Consider the following 22,539-nt stretch of genomic DNA (forward strand, 5'->3'; position numbering starts at 1 on the left):
TGCTTCCTTTGGACCAAATTCCAAGACTAGAGGGCTGGGCGGCGCTCTGCAGCGGTGGGTAATGGCTCCCAGTCTCCTAAATAAAGGTTAGCGACTTCACCAGAGATGTCACAACCTAAATTAAAAGGGGAAGGGGGAGGCTTCTGGTCAGATCCCAGAGGAAAACAGGGGGAGGTGAGTCAATGGATAATGGGTGTGGGAATAGGAGGGAGGGCAAAAGAGTGAGGGATGAAGGGAGCAGCAGGGGGAGGGGAGAGAAAGAGAAGCAGGACAGCTGAATCCTTTCAGAGGACAGGGAAATGATCTTAATTTACCATAGGCCAAAACAAAAAAGGAAGATTACACAACATCGTTAATGACAGTGTTTCCGTCACTCACTCTGATGGGAGTAATTACGTCTATTATGCAGATTTGGTGGTTAAGGTGCCGTCCTGCCAGCCTACTCCTGAGGGGATTAATGCGGGAGGTTCAGCATCATCAAAGAGAGACCGTGAGGTCTGGAAGCTCTCATTTGTAATCTGACAAATACACAAAGTTTCTTATAAAATCATCTCCTCAAATTAACTAAAACAGGTAGCCATTTTCTCTTCCTCTAAGCCATGTCCTTACTATGTCCTGTGTTTATTTTTCTGCGGTTAGAGGAGGCTAGACATTTGCTGGGCTTGTTTTTAGCCAAAACAAAACAAAACAAAACAACAACAACTAAGGAAAAGAAAAAAGATTTGCACACACATTTTTAGAGAAGAAGTGACTGTATTGCTTGTCTAGAGAACAACTCAGAAATTCATCTAAATTTTAGGTGAGGGATGGGGGCGGTGGTGTGGAGGTGTTGTGTAAATGATTCCCAGGGCAGCCAGGGAGCTGTTGGCGCTGGAAACTTTCACTTTATTCAAAAACATTTATTTAGCACCTACTGTGTGTCAAGCACTGGTATAGGGGCTTTGGATATATAAATGATTTTTTTAGAGGGGGTCTACTCTTTACTAGAAAGACTGCTGAGTAAATCATTCATTCATTCATTCATCAAACAGTTACTGAGTGTCATCCATGTGCTAGGGACTGTTCTAGCACTTAGGGTACAAGGGTAAACCGAGCCGATGAAGGTCCTGCCTTCTCTGGGTGAGATAGCTGAGGCACGTTTCCAGTGGATGGAGGAGGCATGCATTCAGCCTGGAGTTGCCGAGGAAGCTTTCTCAGAATAACTATCTGTAAAAGCTTGGATGGTGCCAAAGAGGACTGCTGACTGTTCCTTTATTATTTTTTAAAATTTTATTTATTTTGGCTGCACCGGGTCTTAGTTGTGGCATGAGGGATCTTTAGTTGTGGCATGCAGACTCTTAGTTGCGGCATGCACATGGGATCTAGTTCCCTAAACAGGGATCGAACCCAGGTCCCCCGTGTTGGGAGCTTGGCGTCTTCCCCACTGAGAAGTCCTGTGACTGTTCTTTTAATTGTGACTTTAAAGTTATGTGAAGTTTATGTGTGGTGATCATCACCAGTGCACTTTCTATTAATTAATTAATTTATTTTTGCTGTGTTGGGTCTTCGTTTCTGTGCGAGGGCTTTCTCTAGTTGCGGCAAGCGGGGGCCACTCTTCATCGTGGTGCACGGGCCTCTCACTGTCGTGGCCTCTCTTGTTGCAGAGCACAGGCTCCAGACGCGCAGGCTCAGTAGTTGTGGCTCACGGGCCCAGTTGCTGCGTGGCATGTGGGATCCTCCCAGACCAGGGCTCGAACCTGTGTCCCCTGTATTAGCAGGCAGATTCTCAACCACTGCGCCACCAGGGAAGCCCACCACTGCACTTTCTAATGACTCAGAAGTGACCTGGCCCAGGAAACCCAGCCTCTCAACAAAGGACATTTTAAAATGGTGTTTTCTGCTCAGTCTACGCATTTCTGCTCTGCATACTCATCCACCCTCCAAGTGTCGGCTCCTTCCTGCTCTCTGATGACCCCAAATGCATGACCCCTGAGCTCTAAGTCTTCTGTCTACCTCTGGCTGGATGTGTCCACTTCCCAACCTCGGTGACCGGGGTCTCCCAGACACCTTGCCCAGCCTGGAGACCAAGGACAAACTTCTCCCTCCCCTTATGCTAAATCCTTCTCTGAGCTGTGTCCTCGTCTCCACTGCTGTCCACAGGACCAGGGCAGAAGCCTGTCCTTACCTATTTGGCCTCTGTATCTGCCCAGGACTTGAGGGGCCAGGGGAGGCCCTGGGTGTTTCCCCAGCATCCTCTGGGTCGTCCCCTCAACAGTAGTACACCTGGCACCTGGCACATGGCAGCTGGCGTGGGCAGAGAGAGAAAGGGGCTCCTTTCCCTGGCCACTCCCTGGAGGTTTTCTTCTCAAGCTCTCAGACCACCTTTACTACGAAGCTCGGGTGGGTTCCCCCAGCTCAGTGGGTTTCTAATTCTTCAGCTGTGGGGATCCACTGGAGACTCCCTCTGAGGACTCAACAGAAAATAGTTTGCCGGCAGCTGAGCTCAGCAGCTGATTCAGGATGGGAGAGCAGGGGGAAGGGAGGAAGGGGGCATCCACTGTACAAACTCCCTCCTGGCCTGAAAGGTCTCTGGCTCCTGGCAGGGGTTCAGGCCACTCCGTCATCTCTGCAGGGTCCCCCTTCCTGCTCTGGGGCTCCCCTTTTTGACCACAGTGCCACTGTTTTCTGGGCAGCCGGCAGCCTGGGAGGCGGAAGCCTGGAGGCTTGGCCAGTGCACGCTCTGGTGGTGTGAGAGGCACCGTGCTTGCCCTGCTTCTCCTGCCAAATGAATCGTGTTCACCTAAAACTCGGAGGTGGCGCCTTCTGTGCTGTGGCTACACCCAGAACCAGGCTGGAGGGCTTCTGAGCTGGGCGCTCTCTTCACACCCATCCTCCGCTGGGCCTCACTCAGGGCCCCGCTTCCTGTCTCACCATCACCATGCGACGCAGACATCTGAGGGCCATCACTAATTCACTAGGTGTCCTCCTGCAGCCTGGGCATGCATTTTTAATGACCTTTTCTCTCGAGACTCAGGTGACACAGGCCTGCTGCCTTCTCTGTCCTCACGGAACACAGCTGAAGTCAGCTGCGAGCTCTTATTCCACACGGTGGGACTCTCTCCGGCCACCTCCCGGAGAAGCAGTACTTGCTACCTATTTGAAACCTATTCTAAATATTTCAGACTTTTTAAATGGCCGTGGAATTAATTTTAGATTTAGTGCCTTTATCAAACTGCTAGAAGAGTCCTTGTAGATGAATAAATCTAGGCACCCAATTTGAGATTCAGAAACACTGAATCAGTTTCCCAAGGTCACACAGCAAGCTTGTACCAGGGTCAAAAGGAAAACCCAGGTCTTCTGTGTCTCAAACATAGGCCCCTTCATCATACTATGAGGTCTTTAAAACGATAAACTTAAATTCAGACAGAATTAAGTCATGAAACAAATCTCTAAAATGACCAAATATTCAAGAGAATAGTTAAGTACAGTCATTCACCTAAGGGTGAGAAATAGTTACTGTTATTCAGTTCCTTTGTTCCGTTAGACCTGTAGAGATGAAGCGATTAAACTCTCAGAGTGGAAACCCAGAGCGCAGGAAGAAGCGTGGACAAAATATAAAATAATATCTCAAAGAAAAGAGAAACTGGAATGGAAATGGTAAGTCACGGGGGCTTGGCTGCAGAAAGCCATCAGCAGTGTGAAACAGAGCAGGACCCTGTGGTCCTTGCCCCCCATGTCCTCAGCCTGCCTTTTGTCTGAGAAAAAGTTTAGCCAAAGAATAAGTTTAATCAGACAAGTGAGGAAGCGCAGAAACAAAGGAAAGCAGTCAAACGAGACCAAATAATACTAGTTTAGTCACGAAGCCAAGTCAAGGACCTTTAGTTCCTCCTCAAGGGCTGTAGATAATATTCCGAGCCCCATCCTGTGAGCTGTTGAAGATACTGAAAGCCCAGGTGGAAGAAGTTAACTACATGATGGCCAGACTGTAGCCATGACATAAGTGGCCATGATTCTGAGAACTGGCCTCAGAGAAATGGGAACAAACCAACCCTGGAAGTGAGGACTAACTGTATTTAAAACAATCAAGATGATGCTGGTCAGACCACCGCATGACCAACATCAAGGTGACTGTCAGAGCTGACTGTGCTGTTTCTGCATGGAGCCCCCCCCTTCCATCTATCAAAGCTCTTGCCCCCTGATTGTCAGCTGGGGGGAGTCGGCCTTTGGACAGGCATCTGCTCCGCCCTCCATCCCCCCGTTTGTCAGCATCCAACATAAAGCAAACTTTCCTTTATACCAACCTTGCCTCTTTATTGGCTTTTGAGTGGAGAGCAACCAGACCCCGCTTTCGGTAACAAGTGGACATGCAGGGAGGCCGCAAAGCGTATTAGAAAAGGTGGGGACTCTGGACTCTGCCAGACAGTTTTGCATCCCAGCTTTAGCGTTCACTGAGTGTGATTTGGGGGCAACTAATTTCTCAGAGCTTCACTTTCCTCCTCTGTGATGTGAAGCTAACATCTGTATTGGAATGCTGATGTGGTGATAAAGTGAGAAAATGTATACACATAAGTACCCAGTGGTGCCTTGTAGGCAGTAGGTGCTCAGTAAGGGGTAAGATTTATGACTACATGAAACTTGAATTAGAGGGGAGACCCTGGCCCCTCTGAGGCCAGCTCTGAGCAAGGTTTTGAAAGAGGACTGGAAAATCTCTGTCTCTGGCACCTAGTGTCCGGTAACCCAATCCTCCTGCCCAGAATTCCAACCGGGCAGGCCCCAGGGCTGCAGAGGGACCCAGCTGGACCAGGTGACTTGGCTTTGTCCTTCCTGGTGAGTGTTGAAAACCCTTCTTTTCTGTCCTCATGGCTTCTAACATGGTGGTTTTTAACTGGGAGCCGAGTTTGCCTCTCAGGAAACATTTGGCAATGTCTGGAGACATTTTTAATCTCACAGCTGTGGGTGGGTTGGGGATAGGGTCTAGTGCGTAGAGACCAGGGATACTGCTAAACATCCTACAATGCCCATAACAGACCTCTCACAGAAAAGAATTATCCAGTCCCAGGTCAATAGTGAGGAAGTTGAGAAGCCCTGTTCTACTACGTCAAACTGTGTCTTAATTTTTTCAGATGAATGTTCAGGTCTGTACTGTGGATGAAACGCCAAGCTTCACAGAAGATGGGAGACAAGCAATATTGTAACAAATTCAATAAAGACTTTAAAAAATGGCCCACATCAAAAAAATCTTTAAAAAAGAAAAAGGGGGGGGACTTCCCTGGCGGTCCAGTGGTTGACTTCGCCTTCTAGTGCAGGGGGTGTGGGTTCAATCCCTGGTCGGGGAGCTAAGATCCCACATGCCTCACAGCCAAAAAACCAAAACATAAAACAGAAGCAACATTGTAAAAAATGCAATAAAGACTTTAAAAAATAGTCCACATCAAAAAAAATCTTAAAAAAAAAAAAAGAAGATGGGAGACAGGGCTCTGAGTCTGGGGGCTTCTTTACTTAGTCTGTATCATATGATGACTTATTTTTAACCTCTGTTGCCACTGATGGGGGCCTAGGCTAGGCTGCGGATTTCACCCTTCAATAGACATCTCTTGTTTCCTTTCCACCTCCCTCTGGTAGGAAGTAGCATCCTGATTTTCCTTGAGAAACTCGCTATCCTGCACTCAGTGTCTTTGTGGTTTGGGTGGAGCTGACAGGGAATGTGACTGCTGTACTGTCCTCCGTGGTTGGTTCAGCAATGGACACAGGCCAGTTAGAGGCAGGGGAGACAACATTCCAGAACTTCTGGGAACTTTGGGGAAAGAGACTTTTTTTTCTGGGTGCCCTGAGAGCAGAGGATACAAGCCTCAAGATGCAAAAAGGCATCCTTCTACCAGGATCACATAGAGAAGAAGTACTCAGTGAAGTACTCACCAAGAAACTCAAGAGATGTGAGACATTCTTGTTATCATCAAATGTGATAAATAAAGTGGACAGTCTAGGGCTTCCCTGGTGGCGCAGTGGTTGAGAGTCCACCTGCCGATGCAGGGGACACGGGTTCGTGCCCCGATCCGGGAAGATCCCACATGCCGCCGAGCGGCTGGGCCCGTGAGCCATGGCCGCTGAGCCTGCGCATCCGGAGCCTGTGCTCCGCAACGGGAGAGGCCACAGTAGTGGGAGGCCCGTGTACCGCAAAAGCGAATGGTCTGTTTTGCGCCTTTGAAAACAAATTTGCCAGAAACACTGACACGGAAACAGAATCTTTCCTCTCCTTCTACTGCTTATTCCTCAACTAGAGTTAGAATCCTTTGTGACGCCACAATTAGTCACCACTGGAGAGAATTATAATGTTGCAAACAGAAGACTAGGATTTCAGGTGAGATGTAGATGGGAGCAAGTGACCATTTTAAAGTTTTTTTTGTTTCTTTGTTTTTTGCATTTGTTAATGATATTTCCCCTTGATCTGGCCAGTTAGCTGTCCTAGGCATATTTTTCTTTGTATTCCTAGCTCCTGACCCAGTGTCCGACACCAGTTGATGTTTAAGAGGTCTTCGGTGTGAATTATTTTATCTGAGCCCTAGATGGCCATCAGGTGCCGGGCAAGTGTGATGGTATGGCACGTGAGAAAGTAGATGACAGATCCCAGATGCGGCCCTTGGAGTGGGCACAAAGGTGGAGCAGAGATGGAGTGTGAGCTGATTTTGAAGGGAAGAGCTTGTTTGTGGAGACAGCAGCTTGTCCCAGTGTCCCAGTGAAATGGCTTTTCTGCTGCCCCCATCTCCTGGTGAAGCTCCCCGTCCTTGGCCACATGCTGGACAGAAGCATCCTTCTTTCAGAGCCCTCCGGGGGAAAGTGGAATTTAATGGCAGGTCTTCGAAACGTTTGAGATGGGGAAAAGAGCATTTCAGTGCTCTGAGCTGTTTTTATTCGTGCACGAGGTAGGGTCTTGACTGTGCCTTTGATGGAAACCATTGCTTTTTTAGGGAGATCCACCTGACTGGGCTGTTAAGTTGAGAAGCCAGAGCAGTCGGTTAGTTGCTGCTCTGTATAACGATATATAAAGGCTGTCTTTGTGGTGGGCAGAGGTGTATCTCTGCAGCCCATGTTTCCTTTGGGACAGGGCTTCCTTTCCACCTGTGGACCCACCCTGTGCTGTGCATGCACAGGGTGTTGTGTGTGTTAGGTCTGGCTCAGTTGCCTGCAGGACACAAGGAGCTGAGACCCCAAGGCCACAGGAAGGGCATGCTGACATCACCTTGGCCTTATGGCGGAGAAGGGGCCATAACAAAGAGTTGGACTGGGTTTGGCAAACATGCACTGGTCCTCCGAATCTAGAATAATCTAGACTTTAAAACGTATTAAAATGGAAAACACAGCTGTTGACATATGTAGTTGTCATGGGAGGGGGGGTATTCCTTTGAGATAATTCATCCAGATATGCCTTATGATTTGTGCAATTTTCTCTAGGTATATTGTATATCAACAAAAAGTTTATAAAATTAGGAAAAGAGCTGTCCGTTCCTTTGGTAATTTTTTGCTAATTTAGGGAGATAGAGACACACCCTTCGTTTCAACCACTGCATGAGTATTACTTAGACTGATATAGCCTTAGCGTGGAGTGGAGGTGTCCACTGAAGGGAGTGGGCTTTCCCACTGTCATCACCAGGGAAGAGGTAGTTTTGGGGCCGGAAATAGGAAATTTACTAGGCAGGCCTTCTGTGAGGTGGAAGAAACTCACCCGCTTTTCTAGACCTTATGGTACTGGCCGCTGAGACATTTTGGTAATCCAGGTTGGTGGCTTTTAGCTAGACAGGAAAGAATCTTGTAGAGGAATGCTTTTCAACCCTTAAAAAACTTATGCCCTATCTGATAAACATAAAAATGTCATTGAAGTGAGAGGAGTGGTTTGAAGGATACCCAGAGACAGGAAGATTGAGGTGTGTCTCGTAGTTGAGCATAGGGTGGCTTCAATTGCAGTGCAGCTTGGTGCAGACTCCTGGAGTAATCTAGAAAGGGCACGCTGGTGTGTTCTCCCATTCACACTGTCAGTCTCCTTGTATGGTAACCATCTGCGTTTTGTCAGTCTCCTTTTCCAGATGGCAAGCTTCCGGAGGTCAGGCATCAAGTCTATAGCTTTTAGCACATCACTTGGGCTTGATCAGTAGTATCTGATGAACAAATGCTTGAACCTCTGTGCTCACCTGTCCTGTGATGTGTTTCCCCGTCTAAGCAGTTTTCCCCTAGAGACTCACCTTTTTATCCCCAAGGCCAGTGCAGGGCCTGGCACAAATTTGGGGCTCCATAGACATCTGGGGGACTAATAAAGTGCTAACGTCTGATCAGCAATAGACCTGCAAGAAGAAAGCTGTAAGAAGAGTCTCAAGCAAAGTGAAGTGGGAGCATGTAGTGTAGAGTACATCTGCTTATGGAAACTTAAGCACGCAGGACCTTTTTCATAAGCCTAAGTAGTCATTCACAAGCATCTACCTCAAGGCTGAAACACTGAGTCTGAAAGAGAAGGATTAGTGGGGAAAGAATAACAAATTCTTTTAGGATGAATTCATTTCTCTTCTGCCAGAACTGACTCACTCTTGGGGGGCTAGGGAGAACTTGTGCCCTGGAGTGAAGATGGAATGGGATGCTAATTTTACTACTTGATTTTATTTCTCTTTTAGGCCATTTTGCTGTTGCCAATTTTTCTCTTTGCTCCCAGGGGTGTTAAAATAGCAACAGTTGTTGATATATTTAAGGCTTTAGGACCCTTTCAGAGTGTCATACCATCCTAATTTCCCCCAGAGAAACATGATATTCCTGGAGGCACGCAGAGTTTGGTGGCCTTGTAACCACAGCAGCTTCTATTTAAGCAGAATTTATCGTGTGCCAGGAGCCAGCTAAACATGACATTGAAAGGCTCTCATTTGATATCTCAATTTCCCCTTTGACAGGTGGAGAAACTGAGGCTGGGGGAGTTTAGGAATCTTGCAGAAGGTCCTAAAGCCAGTAGGTGGCAGACCTGGGACTTGAACATAGACTGCAAACTTGTAAGGCTTCCTTGTTGATTGCCTCCCCGGGAAGAGAGGGGGCTGTGATTTGGCTGAGTTCCCAAAGGGGGGAGGATGTGGATTCTGAATCAGAGCATAGAATGTTTTTAGAAGATCCTGGTGGCCTGCGAAATCCCATTCACTTCCCTGACTTGATATGTGCTTGCCGTCACTTCCGTGTCTTTAGGACAGTCCGGCCCTTTGACATTGCGTTGGCTGCCACTGAGACACAGAGCTCTAGAGATCCCAATGTGGAGTTGCAGACAGTTGCTACAATCCCGTCCTTCTAACTCTTCCCGTGGCTGGAGTTTCAGATCCTTTTGGCCTTTCCTGTCTCTTGTCCCAGTGCCATGGCACATGGGCTCCAGTGGACTTCGGGTGGGTCCAGCAGTGCTTCGCCTATATGCACACCAGTCACCTCTCACCTCCCCACTCAGGGCATCCCTGCTGATGCTTCCATGAGACCTGCCTGGTGCCCACACACAAGGGCAAGCTGGAAGCGTGGGAGAGTCAGTGCCCTTTGCGGCTCACCTTCGACCAGTGGGAGGCAAGAGCTGATAAATAAACTCTCCCCCCTCCCCACACTAACATGTGCGGACTTTAGATGCTGTTTGCATGATTTCTCTTTGAGGACAGGGACAAACTCTATAGCTTTTTGCATAATACCTGGGGTCTAATGAGTATTAAAGAAATATATTTGAATGAATGCCACATATATAGCCATCTTGCACTTAGTGACTGGTAGGCAACTCAGTGACTGGTATCCTTAAATTGACCCTCCCCTCTTCTCCCTCGATCTTACTTCCTATAATCCTTAGAAGATTATACTCCCTAACAGAGTTTTGAAGCATCTGAACCCTCTGCCTCAGAATCTACTTTCTGGGGAATCCTAGCTGAGACAGGTGGCGAGGTCTGAATAATCTCATATTCATTCAGAGTCTTTTGGGACAGCCAGCACACCTGGTGTGCACATGTGCTTTGTGGTTTCGAGTTAAGGACAAGACACACGGAGATGGAGTGGAAAGCTGTGGGTCTGTGACCTGAGGCTGGGAGGTAAGTTGTAGAGCGTTCCCTACATCTTACTTCAAATAGCTTTCCATTTCCTCTTCCCCACAACAAACTCACCTGTAAGTGGCCTCCCCACATGACTAAGAAGTATAGGAGTACCAAAGTTTAGCCCCGCCCACTTGGCCTCTTCTTAGGGAGCTTTGTGCCGCTTTAGGGAAGAAAGGTATGTACCATTTGTCTTCATGCCTATCTGATTGAAACCTGACTCCTGGTCCCCGGGTGAACCAGGAGTGGCTTCCCTCTGCACGGGGAGCACAGACACACGACATACAAGTAAGACATGAGAAAGCTGCAGTGGTGTCTGCAGTCCTCCTGAGACCCAGTGGAAAGAAAGATGAGAACTTCCAGCCAAAGAGCAGATTTAGGGTCACAGTTTCCTACCACCCAAGGCCAAGCAGGTGGTCATCGGGCTGCAGAGAAGGGATCTGATATTATTCTAGCAGCCAGTGGGTTCCGGGGACACTGGGTCCTTGGCCATTCAGCCAGGGGAGGAATGGTACTTTTCCAGCAGTGTGTGTCCTGTTGCTGCTGGCTGCCCCAGAGAGACTGCCGGGAGGCCCTCTCTAAAAATGGGGCCGTTTGAGGGTAACCCTGATTCTTATGGAGAGGCGAGAAACTCAGTACCAGTAACACCTAAATCAGTACAGCTAAAAGCCATTCACGTGCTTACACACATAGCAATTGAGAAAGACATGGAAGTGAATGTAACTGGTGTGAGCTGCTGCACAAGCCTGGGGCACAGGATCCAAGACCCTAGGGCCTTATTTATTTGTTTGTTTTTAATGGTTTATAACATGTTTTATGTGTACAATGTTATATTTCAACTTCTGCATACATTAGAGCGTGCTCATCATCAAAAGTTTAGTTTCCATCTGTCATCATACAATTGACCCCCTTTACCAATTCCCCCCGCCCCACTCCCCTTCCTCTATGTGTTTGTTTTTGTTTGGTATGATTTGGACATTTGTTTTGTTTTTTTGCTTGTTTGTTTGTTTTGTTTTGTTTTCAATTCCACATATGAGTGAAGTCATACAGTATTTGTCTTTCTCTGTCTGACTTATTTCACTCAGCGTAATATTCTCAAGGTCCATCATGTTGTTGCAAATGGCAAGATTTAATTTCTTTTAGGGCTGAGTAGTATTCCAGTTTGAGGTAGTTTATTTTTGTGTCTGGTGTGAGATAGTGGTCTAGTTTCATTCTTTTGCATGTGGCTGTACAGTTTTCTCAACACCATTTATTGAAGAGACTATCCTTTCTCCATTATATTTTCTTTGCTCCTTTGTCATAAATCAGTTGTCCATGTATGTATGGGTTTATTTCTGGGCTCTCAATTCTGTTACATTGATTGTATGTCTGTTTTTCTGACAATGCCATGCTGTTTTGATTACTATAGCTTTGTAACATAATTTGGATCAGGGAATGTGATACCTCCAGCTTTGTTCTTTTTCCTCAGGGTTGTTTTTGCTATTTGGGGTCTTTGGTGGTTCCATATATATTTCAGGATTTTGTTGTTGCTGTTGTTGTTCTACTTCTGTGAAAAAATGTCATTGGTATTTTGATAGGGATTGTATTAAATCTGTAGATAGCTTTAGGTAATACGGACATTTTAACAATGTTAATTCTTCCAATACATGAGCAGAGAATATCTTTTCATTTCTTTGTGTCTTCAATTTATTTCAGCAATGTTTTATAGTTTTCAGTGTATAGCTCTTTCACCTCCTTGGTTAAATTTATTCCTAGGTATTTTATTCTTTGTGTTGCATTTGCAAATGGGATTATTTTCTTAATTTCTTTCTCTGCTAGTTCATTGTTAGTATACAGAAGTGCAACAGACTTTTGTATATTGATTTTGTACCCTGCAACCTACTATATTTGTTTACTATTTCTAATAGTTGTTTTGGTGAAGTCTTTAGGGTTTTCTACGTATAAAATCATGTCATCAGCAAATAGTGACAGTTTGACTTCTTCCTTTCCAATTTGGTGCCTTATTTATTTTTCTTGCCTCGTTGCTCTGGCCAGGACTTCCCAGGTCCTTATTAAAAAAGGCCAGAGGGATCCAGTCCTGCTTCTGCAGGCTGAGCAAGCAGGAAGCAAGCCTGATCAGACCACTCCCACAGTTGCTCATCGCTTAACTAAGAAGACAACCCAGATATGATTCTTGGGGGGGGAATGATGATTCCCCTTAAGGTGACTCGGAGCTCTCCCCAGGGATGGGATGGCTGCTATAATTTATAAATATCCCTCTCAGCAGGTACCTATGTAACCTCTGCCTCAAAAAGTACCATGTTGCATTAAAAAGAACCATATTCAGCAGAAAAGTAGACAGAACACTTCTACAGAAATGACTTAAGTTGGAAAACAAAGTCCCTGTTTCTTATCACTTGTATCAAACATTTAAAACCATTGTGACAAAGGTCATTGAAGTGTGTGTTCACAACATTTCTCTGGTGTTTGTGTTTGCAAAGAGCCCTTTGCTAGCCTACTTATAAGGAGCAAGGTCACTGTCCTGGGATTCTTGAAAATGTGCAGAGGAGAAGAAACTGCTCTTTCCATGCGGCAGGGAAAGTCTCAGGTCTCGTTTCTTCTTCTCCAGTTTATCTTACTGAGCTCTTCTACCTTGAAACCCTTTTTTCCTTAGCACTAGCAGTGTGACAGGGTGAGTTTAGTTTTCGTTGGCAACATTCTTGTGGACTGAGGCTTTTTAGCAGTTATTTTCAAGACTGTGCTCAAGACCAACGAAACTGAAGATATCTGAGGATGCCAGTTCTGGTCTTCATTAGAGATTCTAGAGATTCCTGGCTAGCACATATTTATTCTTGAGGCCACAACTATCCAACTGGAACTGGAGAGAATCTCTCTTGTCTCATTTTCAAGGCTGGATGGAATGAGACTTTGTACTGAGCCCCCAGTAGAAAGGGCATTGACCCTTCTCAAAGCCCCCTCTGCTCCTCTGTGTCCAAGAAATCCCCCTAAAGAAGTGGGAGAAAAGCCAGGGTCAGTCTTAACTTGATTATGTGTTATACGGATATTTCAAGGCTGGTTTCTCTAGCAACGTACATCCACCCAGCTGGGCTCCACACGTAGAAAAGAAGGGTGCTTTTATAAGATACCCAATACAAGATGTTGACCTCTTGGAATCCTTTGGCCAGACTATTTCAAAGAGTGGGTCTTGTCAAAGGTCATTTAAAAATAGAAAAAGGTAAATAGAAGTTAATCAAAAAGGGCTGAAACGACATCCTCTAGCCAACTCCAGGTGATAGACAAGGCCAGGATTGTGGGAGGTGAAATGTCCCGCCTACACCTCTGACTCACCCCACCCTGAGAGGCAACTGTTCATTTGAATCCTGAATCTGGGGGTTGGGGGTACCTTACGCTCACCCACTCTGCTCAAGCTCTGACATTTTGAGCACCAGCCCAGGCTCTTGTCAGCTGTTCCCCCCGAACCATGAACCACAAACCATCGGTTTTGGGGATTTTCGCTGAAGTCAAGTTGCCCATAGGCTGCCCTTCAACACTTATTCCTGAGGCTGTTGTGCCAGCCCTCCTCCAGCACCCAGTCAACTTCAGAAGCAGGCATCCAGCTATGAGTTACAGGGTGCTTTGCAAATTACTTTAAATCCAATGCAACAATCGTTTGTCAAACACCTATTACGTGTCAGAGACCAGAGTCTTAAAATACAGATACTCTGTAGACTGCGGAGCCTCTGAGCGGTGTTGGAAACAAACAAAACAAAACAAACCACAGCAACAAAAGCCACAGTCCAGCCAACAAAAATGTAATTTCAAGCAAATATGTGTATGTGACTCCTGAACATCCCTAAGTGGGATTCTGGCCCTTACCTTAAAACACCTGTGTTCTCTTCTTCTCCACGTTCTTCATACCCCACAGGTGTCCCATGCCTCTCCCAAACTCCCCGAAAGCCTCTTCCCCTGACCCGCCTTCAGGCTGCTCCGCTCAACCCTGTTCCTGCTCTCAGCTCTTTGTCACAAAACCCCAAAGGGCCAGCTGAGCAGAGGCAAAGCTTGAGCATGAGAACCCAGAGCTCTCTTTAGCGGAGATGGGACAGGCTTGAGCTGTAACAGGAGGTTCTGAGTTTTGGTCCTGCCCCACAAAAATGAAAGCCACCTAGCTCTTGTCTTAAAGATCGCTGTAACTGGGGACATGAGCACCAAAACAAGAAATTCCGTTCGAGAAGTGAGTTGCTTTGGGATCCTGGAGAGATGGAAGATGGCCGAGGGAGGAGAGCTGCTAGCTAAGGCTTAAAGGAGGAACCTCTGCGAATTTGGGGCAAGTTGCTTAATTTCTCTATGCCTCAGTTTCCTCCTCGGCAACCTGGGGATCACATGTGGGACGGCTGCTGTAAGGCTTACGTGAAGTGAAGCCTTGGCTAGGGCTTGCTGCGGCGTGCAGCAGTGCCCGATAAACATCTAATTAGTACACCGATATGTTGGATAAGCACATTCCTGGGGTGTCATCACAAAGCAGCTTTGTTTTCTCTCCCACTGCCCGGGGCATCTGGATGAAAAGTCTCAAGACTCTTCTGGTCACTCTGAGGAAATGCAAAGCTGTAGAGTCATTTCACACTCAGACAGCAGAATGTGCACGCTCAGATATCGGCTAACGTTTTAACCTTCCATCTCTGTGCAGAGGGGCGGGCGGGGCAGGGCTGAGGTCAGCTTTCTCTCCCTTTCTAGCTCACCTCCTTCCATACTCACCAGGTTGTTCCTGACCTTGCTGGGACTGGGGTGCAGGACGTGGGGAGGGGGACAGCGCCGACGTGTCTGGCACTCAGTGCCGGGAACTGGCTCTGGGCTGGCAGCAGCCTAGAGCTGACTTGTTCTCCCCCGGTGCCCCCTCCCCACATCCACTCATCACGAGGGACTTTTGCCTGCAGTGGCCTTGACTGGGGCAGAAGCAGCTCTAGTCTGTTCTTCCCGGGCCCTGGGATTCCAGCGGTTCACCTCTGGCAGCTCCAACCCGCCCACAGCTGCTTCTTGCCCAACCCAGAGCCGGTCCCTGGGAAGCTTTCAGGCGCCTTTGCTGCAACGAAGTCTGGGAGGGCAGGCCTTTCCCAATGTGGGCGCCTCGGCCCTGCTGTCGGCCCCTCCCCAGCTTCCTGCACCCTGGAGAGACGGTGTGTGGCCACTTGACGCTCGCTCATGGGGAGTCAGCCTACTCCACTCCTGGCCTCAGACCGTAAGGAGTTCTCATCCTTCTCCGAGTGGGCTCCTGCCCTCTTGAACCGAGGCAAAGGTGGACCCGACCTCCATTCATCCTCCAGGCAGGGTGGGACTCGCCAACAAGCGGATTCTTCCGTGCCCTTTTCACAAGCCCTCTCTTCCCACAGTGCTCTCCTGCCCTCCTTTGTGTCTGTGTGTGTGTGTGTGGTGAGCAGTCTGGGTCTCCTGGCGGTTCTCTGCCACTCACCTTGCCAAGGGCTCCAGAACGATTCGCCTCACAGCTCAGTTTGGTGTGTTTATCTGTTCTCTCCGTATTTCAGCTGGGTCTCTGCAGCGGTTGGTGACCATGATGGTCACGGGGGTGGGGGGTTAGGAGTGGGCAGTCTGCCGGATGGTGGCACGTGTTGGGAAGGATGGAGATGAGATGGCAAAGGTGGGCAGGGGCTGCTTTGTCTGGATGGCTTATGACTGTGACTCCCGTCTGCTCAGGTCCTGCGTTGGGTGCAGGAAAATGGGTGCAGAAGGCGAGGCCCCCACCTCCTTCTGAGAATAACAAACCTGTGTTTACTGCTATACACTACAAAGCGTCCTTAATATGCGTCTTTTCTTTTAAAACTCACAACAACTCGGTGAGATCCTCGTATAGTCTTTCCATTTTCACAGATAGGACACACGTGCAGGAAGCTGAGCGCCCAGGGTCACACACCAGGAGGTTAACAGATTCAAGCTTAGCGATTGGCCTTCTGTTGTGCTTTTTTCATTACACCACAACACCTGGAGTCAGCGAAGGGGTGGAGGGAAAGGGCATCGTTCTGAAAGTGGCTGCTGGACAGGTAGCCACCTGTGCCCTCCCACTGCTGGCTGTGCTCACAGCTGCAGTGGACATTCTGTCCTCCACACCCACCTGCCAAACAGAGCTGGCCGACTTGGGCAAACACGGGCTATGACTTCTCTCTCCCTGCTTCACACTTGACACCTGAAAGATCCAGCTAGTCCTGGCCAGGCTCTCGGCCTCTCCACCCTGTTGTCAAATCTCCTGGGTCACCCAGACCCTGGTTAAGAGCCTCTTCATCCGCCAAAGGGTCCTGGATGAGCGCCCTCTATCTTCCAAAGAGAGAAGAGCAGGTTCTCAGCAAACTGGTGACCCACTCTGAGACCCTCTGGGTCCCCCAGCAACAGCAGCTGTGCTAACCCTTTGGCTACCAGTGTCCCTGGAAGTTCACCCAAGAATGATCATCCCCTTTCATCTCTTTTGTTTTAATTCATTGGACCAGCGGTCTCCAACCTTTATGGCAGCAGGGACTGGTATCGTGGAAGACAATTTTTCCACGGACGGGGGTGGGAGGGGGCAGGATGGTTCAGGTGATAATGTGAGCGATGGGGAGCCATGCGGAGCGGCCGATGCAGCTTTGCTTGCCTGACCGCCGCTCACCTCCTGCTGTGCGGCCCGGTACGGTCCGCGGCCCTGGGGTTGGGGAACCCCTGCACTAGACGATAGGATCATATGCCAAAGGAATGGGTGATAAAGGGAATTTCGACGGTTCTCTCTAGGAGGCTTATATGACATTAAAAAATATATATTTATTTATTTATTTAGACTGCACCGGGTCTTAGTTGCATCATGCGGGATCCTCATCCCAGCATGCAGACTTCCCTTAGTTACGGCATGTGAACTCTTAGTTGCGGCGTGCAGGCGGGATCTAGTTCCCTGACCAGGGATCAAACCTGGGCCGCCGACACTGGTCTCACTGGACCGCCAGGGAAGTCCTGACATTTTGTTTTAATTAATTTTTGAAAATTAATTAATTTGGTTGCGCCAGGTCATAGTTGCGGCTCACTGGCTCCTTAGTTGCGGCTCCGGGGCTCCTTGGTTGTGATATGCGAACTCTTAGTTGCGGCATGCATGTCGGATCTAGTTCCCTGACCAGGGATCAAACCCGGGCCCCCTGCATTGGGAGCGCAGAGCCTTATCCACTGCGCCACCAGGGAAGTCCCTGTTTTAATTAATTTTTAGGATAATAAAGGCAATATATGTTGATTGTAGAAAAATTGGAAAATATAAAAGAGTAGATGAAAACAAAAGATGACTCATGAGCCTAGCACACTGAGATTTTTGTATATACCCTCCTAACATCATACTCACAAATATAAAGTCTATCTACAGACAGGCATGTCACAAGATTAGAATGGTATAGGATAGACTGTATTATAAGCTGTTTTTTTTCACTTATCAGTATGTCATGGGCTTATCCCCGCAGCATTAAGCTCAGTGAACCTTTAAACAATCCTGTGTGACAGATTCCACATTGCACTAGAAAGACACCAGATGAACCAAAATAGTGAGGGGATAAATCGTGAGTATCCTCCGGGGACCTCCCCTTGGCGAGACACAAGTCACATCTTAGCAACCCAGCCTGAAGAAGCTGACCCCACAAAGCCGTTAAGGCTTAGAAATCTCCTTTCTTTTCTTCCTTAAAAATAAAATGGAACTGAGGGTTCCCAAGTTCTCCCACACTCAATGGCTTGGGGTGTGCGACCCACCACGCATGGGTCCTCCAAAGGAAACCTTACATTCTTTCCCTTCCGTGTGCAACTTCAAGACTCCTCCTTTATTGTGTCTTTTCAGTAGAGACCGTAGGCCCAAGCTCCATCCCAGATCTCCCATAATTAAAACACGCACCACACTGTTGAAAGCCCTTTTACATAAGAAGATCACTTGGCCCACTGAATGATGGGACTTTGAATGGATTTTTAATAATAGACGAAACCGTGTTACCTCACAATGTCTCAAAGGAAAGCTCTCTTGCTTTTAAATTCAAGTACATAGTACATTCAGCCAAAGAAATTCACAAACTTAATGATTTGGCAATGGGTTGTGTTGGGCGGGTTTTAGACAATTTCTAAGCGTCAGCAAGAGGCCTAATAGTTTCCAACCCTCTCTCAGGAACTGTTCTCACAGCTGTAACTAAAAGCGCCCCGTGCTTCACCGGCCCCACGTCTGTGGCCTATTGTGAGAGCCACATGATGGACCACTCATAGAAAAGTTTCTCTTTTCAATTCAGGACTTTGCTAGAAACTGCTTTAACCACTTTTCAGACCGGGCTCTAGCTTAATCCTCCTTTTCCTACCTCCTCGATTCACACGTATTTCTATATGAGGAAAATCGGAGTACTCTTTAGCAATAGTTTCAGCTGTTGCTTCCATAGCCTGTAAATCTGGTTACCCTGGGGGCGTGGCACCCAATGAAGTAGTGGGTTTGGGGGTTTCGGCTGGAGCGTGGATAGCTATTCGAACAGCAAGACAGTTGGTCAGTTTTGGTTGTTCAAATGTATCAACAGTTTTGATTTTGTCCCCAGGGAATGCGGAGAGGAGAGCGTGTGGAACGGAGAATCTTCAAATTAATTTAGTATATCAAGAATTATGGGGACTTCTCTGGCGGCCCAGTGGTTAAGACTCCACGCTTCCACCGCAGGGGGCACGGGTTCGATCCCTGGTGGGGCAACTAAGATCCCCCATGCTTCGCGGTGCGACAAAAAAAAAAAAAGAAGAAGAAAAAAGAACCCACAAAAAACCAAAAAAACCTTGCCTGGAGACTTCAGTCATTAGGGTTTCTTCAGAAAATTACAGAGCAGCTTCCTCTGCCTCTGATGGTTTAGGCCTGAGGCTGTCTGTCACCAGCCCTGAGGGGGAGGGGACATGAGGAGAATGGCCCTGAGCCTTCTGTCGAGAGTGTCGGGGTACAAGTGAGGCAGAGGGGGACCAAAGGCACAGGAGGTAGCTGGACTCCTTTCTTTCCTCGCTCCAGGATGAATCTGGGGGTTGGGATGGAAGAAGCCATTAGAAATACCAGAGAGTTAGGGAGCCTAAGGGTTCAGGGACATAATGACGCAGAGGCTGAGGCCTCTAGGAGAGGCCCAGCTGAGCATCTTGACCAGAGCATGGGTGTGGAGCTGGTGGGGACAGCACTCTTGGCCACTGGCACCTCAACAGGGTAGGCTGGATCCAGATCTTCCCTGGTGTCTTGAATAGGGGATTTGGAAGTTGCGTTGGGCAGAATTATGGCCTCCCAAAGATGTCCACGTCTTTATCTCTGGAACCTGCGAATTTGTTACATTACACGGCAAAGGAGAATTAAGGTTGCAAATCAGCTGACCTTAACATACGGGGATTATCATGGATTATCTAGGCGAGTCCAATGTAATATCAAGGGCCCTTAAAAGTGGAAGAAGAAGGGAGGAGAAAAAGAGACAAGAGAGATTGCAGCATGCGAAGGGCTCAGCCCACTATTACTGGCTTTGAAGATGGATGATGAGGCCACCAGCCAAGGAATGCGGGCAGCCTCTAGAAGCTGGGAAAGGCAGGAAACAGATTCTCCTCTGGAGCCTCCAGAAGGAACACAGTTCTGCTGACACCTTGATTTTAGCCTAGAGAGACCCATTTTGGATTTCTGACCTCTAGAACTGTACAATAATAAATTTGTGTTATGCCACCATATTTGTAGTAATTTGTTACAGCAGTGATAGGATACCCCTTTAATCCCCTATTACCTACTGGTTTTATCAGTCATTGATGTTTGTTGCCTGGATACATGATTTCTTTAGGAGTTGCAAAAGGCAACTGGTAATTATATGTTAATTTGCATAGTCTAGCAGGGGAGAACCCCTTTAGACTCTCAGGGCCACGGTAGTAGTGATTATGTCTACTTAGTTTACCGCTAAACATCGAGGGCCTGGCATATAGTAGATTCTCAATAAATATTTGTTAAATGAATAAGTAATGACATTCTTTATAAGGTTCTAATATCTCATAGATTATGCATTATTATTCTCTTTCTACGTTGCCCAGATGAGCATCTTGACAAGGGAGGAGTAGAGTTTAGCCGACACCTGAGAAGAAAGAAATTCGGGGAATTCCCTGGTGGTCCAGTGGTTAGGGCTCCGTGCTTTCACTGCGGAGGGCACTGGTTCAATCCCTGGTCGGGGAACTAAGATTCCCGCAAGTGGAGCGGTGAGGCCAAAAAAAAAAAAAAAACAAAAAAACAAAAAAAAAAAAAAAGAAGGAAATTCATCTGATTGGCCTCATTTCATCCAAACGATCCATCCTGAGAAAATGACCTCACAAATGCAAAGTAATTGCTCCACTGCCTGAGGAAAGATCCAGAAAAATACGGAAGCTGGAGGACAGTGAACTCTTTCCCTGTGTGCTTCTCCCCACCATGTGGGTTGTGGAGGGTGGTTAGAAAGAATGGGTAACCGTGGGTGAGGAGAGATGACAGCATTGCTAGCTCATCCCAGCTATCGTAAGTGGTCAACCGCATCACGCTATTTACGTGTTTGCTCATGCTGTTTCATGCTGAAGAATCGGAAGGCCCTGGGGTGCCTCTAGAGGCACTGGGAACCTTGAGAATCAAGCACTGTCCCTCCAGATTGGAGCTGGAAGTAACGGGGGCTGGGGCAGCAGAGGGGGTCCTGGAAAGGAGAGGAGGGAGGGAGAGCAGAGAAGTAAGGGACCCCTGGATACTGCCTGCAGGTGGAGTTTAAGTGGACGAGGGAGGCCTGAAGGGCAAAGCTCTTCCAGGCTCTTTGTGTGCCCAGGTGGGTCAGCTCCTCAAAGGCTCGTCACCTCCTGGGAGTGAACCGGATGGGGACCTTGCCCTGGCCTTGGGGACAAAGATAAGGGGCTAAAATCATTCATAAGTGTCTTGTGCATGGTTGGGTGGACTCTTTTCTCTAGTCTCAAAGTTATATGATTCAGGTTGTAAAGTAAATTTGAGGCAAGGGTTATGATATTGGCTGTCTCAGGTGGTGGTTTCCAATGGGCAGAGGTATAATCTCTGCGAATGCTGGACTAGGGAATACTGGGAATGCTAGACTAGGGAACCCTGGAAGACCAAGACTTTCAGAGGGAAGGACCAAGGCTGGCTCAGTGGACACTCTTCCTTTTTCCTCTTTCCTTCTTTTACCCGCCTCCACCCATACCTAACCTGAAATTCCACACATCCAAACACACCAAGGGTGATGGTGATTTTTTAAGGAATTTTGAAGAAGTATATGTCTAACTGCTAAAGGTACTAGCTCCTAGTAGGGGAGCCAGGGAGGGAGATGCATTAAATAGGAAGTGATCTCTACGCCACTCTTATGCCAGTCCTCTGGGAGCCTCTCTTCTCCCCTCAAACTGTAAAATTTGCATTGCTCACTGGCAGAGAGCCCCAGATCATTCGCCTTCCTCCCTCTTTCTTCTGGGACTTATATTTTTAGCAGATTGTGGTGTGCTGAAAAATGTCCTTCTCCCCCCGCAAGATGACCACGTTCTAATCCCCGGAACCTGTGAATGTTACCTGACATGGCAAAATGGACAAGGCAGACGAGCATAAATGAATGATCTTGAGATTGGGAGATTATCCAGGTGAGAATGTAATCACGAGGGTCTTTACATGAGGGAGGCAGATCAGAGAGAGCAGTAGAAGATGAGATGACAGAAGCAAGAGGTTGGAGTGATGTGAGGAAGGGGCCAAAAGCCAAGGAATGTGGGCGGCTTCTAGCAACTGAAAAGCTTTGAAGCCTCCAGAGGGAATGCAGTTCTGCTAACACCTTGCTTTTCGACTTCTGGCCTCCAGAACTGTAGGAGAATAAATCTGTGTTGGTAATTTGTTACAGCAGCAAGAGGACACTTATACAGAAGTGTTGCACCCTCTCTGGATTTACTAAGAACAGAGAGCTGTTGCTGGAGGAACAAAGAAAGAATGTGACTTGTTTTGTGGATTAATAAGGTTTTAAAATCCAGTGTACATGCTCCAGAATGAAGAGGATCTCCTGCATGGTGCCCTGTTCCTTACCTAGAATTGAGCCTGGGATGATGTAAAACCAGATATGGAAGTTCTTCTTGATAGCCATCAGGATTTAATTTGATTAAAGTAACTTGAGTTTACTAAATTCCCACAGTAATGGAGACTGGGGAGTCTAGGGTTTCTATATAGGTTGAGCTAAGGTTTTTTTTTTGTTGTTGTTGTTGTTTTTAATCAGTTTAGAAAGGGGCTAAGAGACTTCTTTTGACCAGGGTTTGTATAGAAAATCTGCTGTTACTTGGATTGTATGTTTCTTCAAGGTGACTTAGGGATGACTTGCTGATGAGGAACACAGACACATACAGACCCGGACATCACATTTTAATTTTTGCTGACTCATTTGAGAATTAGCTGCCAGCATCATTATCCTTTAGCTTGCAATACTTTGATATGTGTCCCTTAAGAGCAAGGATATTCTCCCACATCTATAAAACATACTCCAGA

This window comes from Leucopleurus acutus, assembly GCF_964270905.1.
Source record: "Leucopleurus acutus genome assembly, chromosome: 18".
In the NCBI taxonomy this organism is placed as follows: Eukaryota; Metazoa; Chordata; class Mammalia; order Artiodactyla; family Delphinidae; genus Leucopleurus; species Leucopleurus acutus.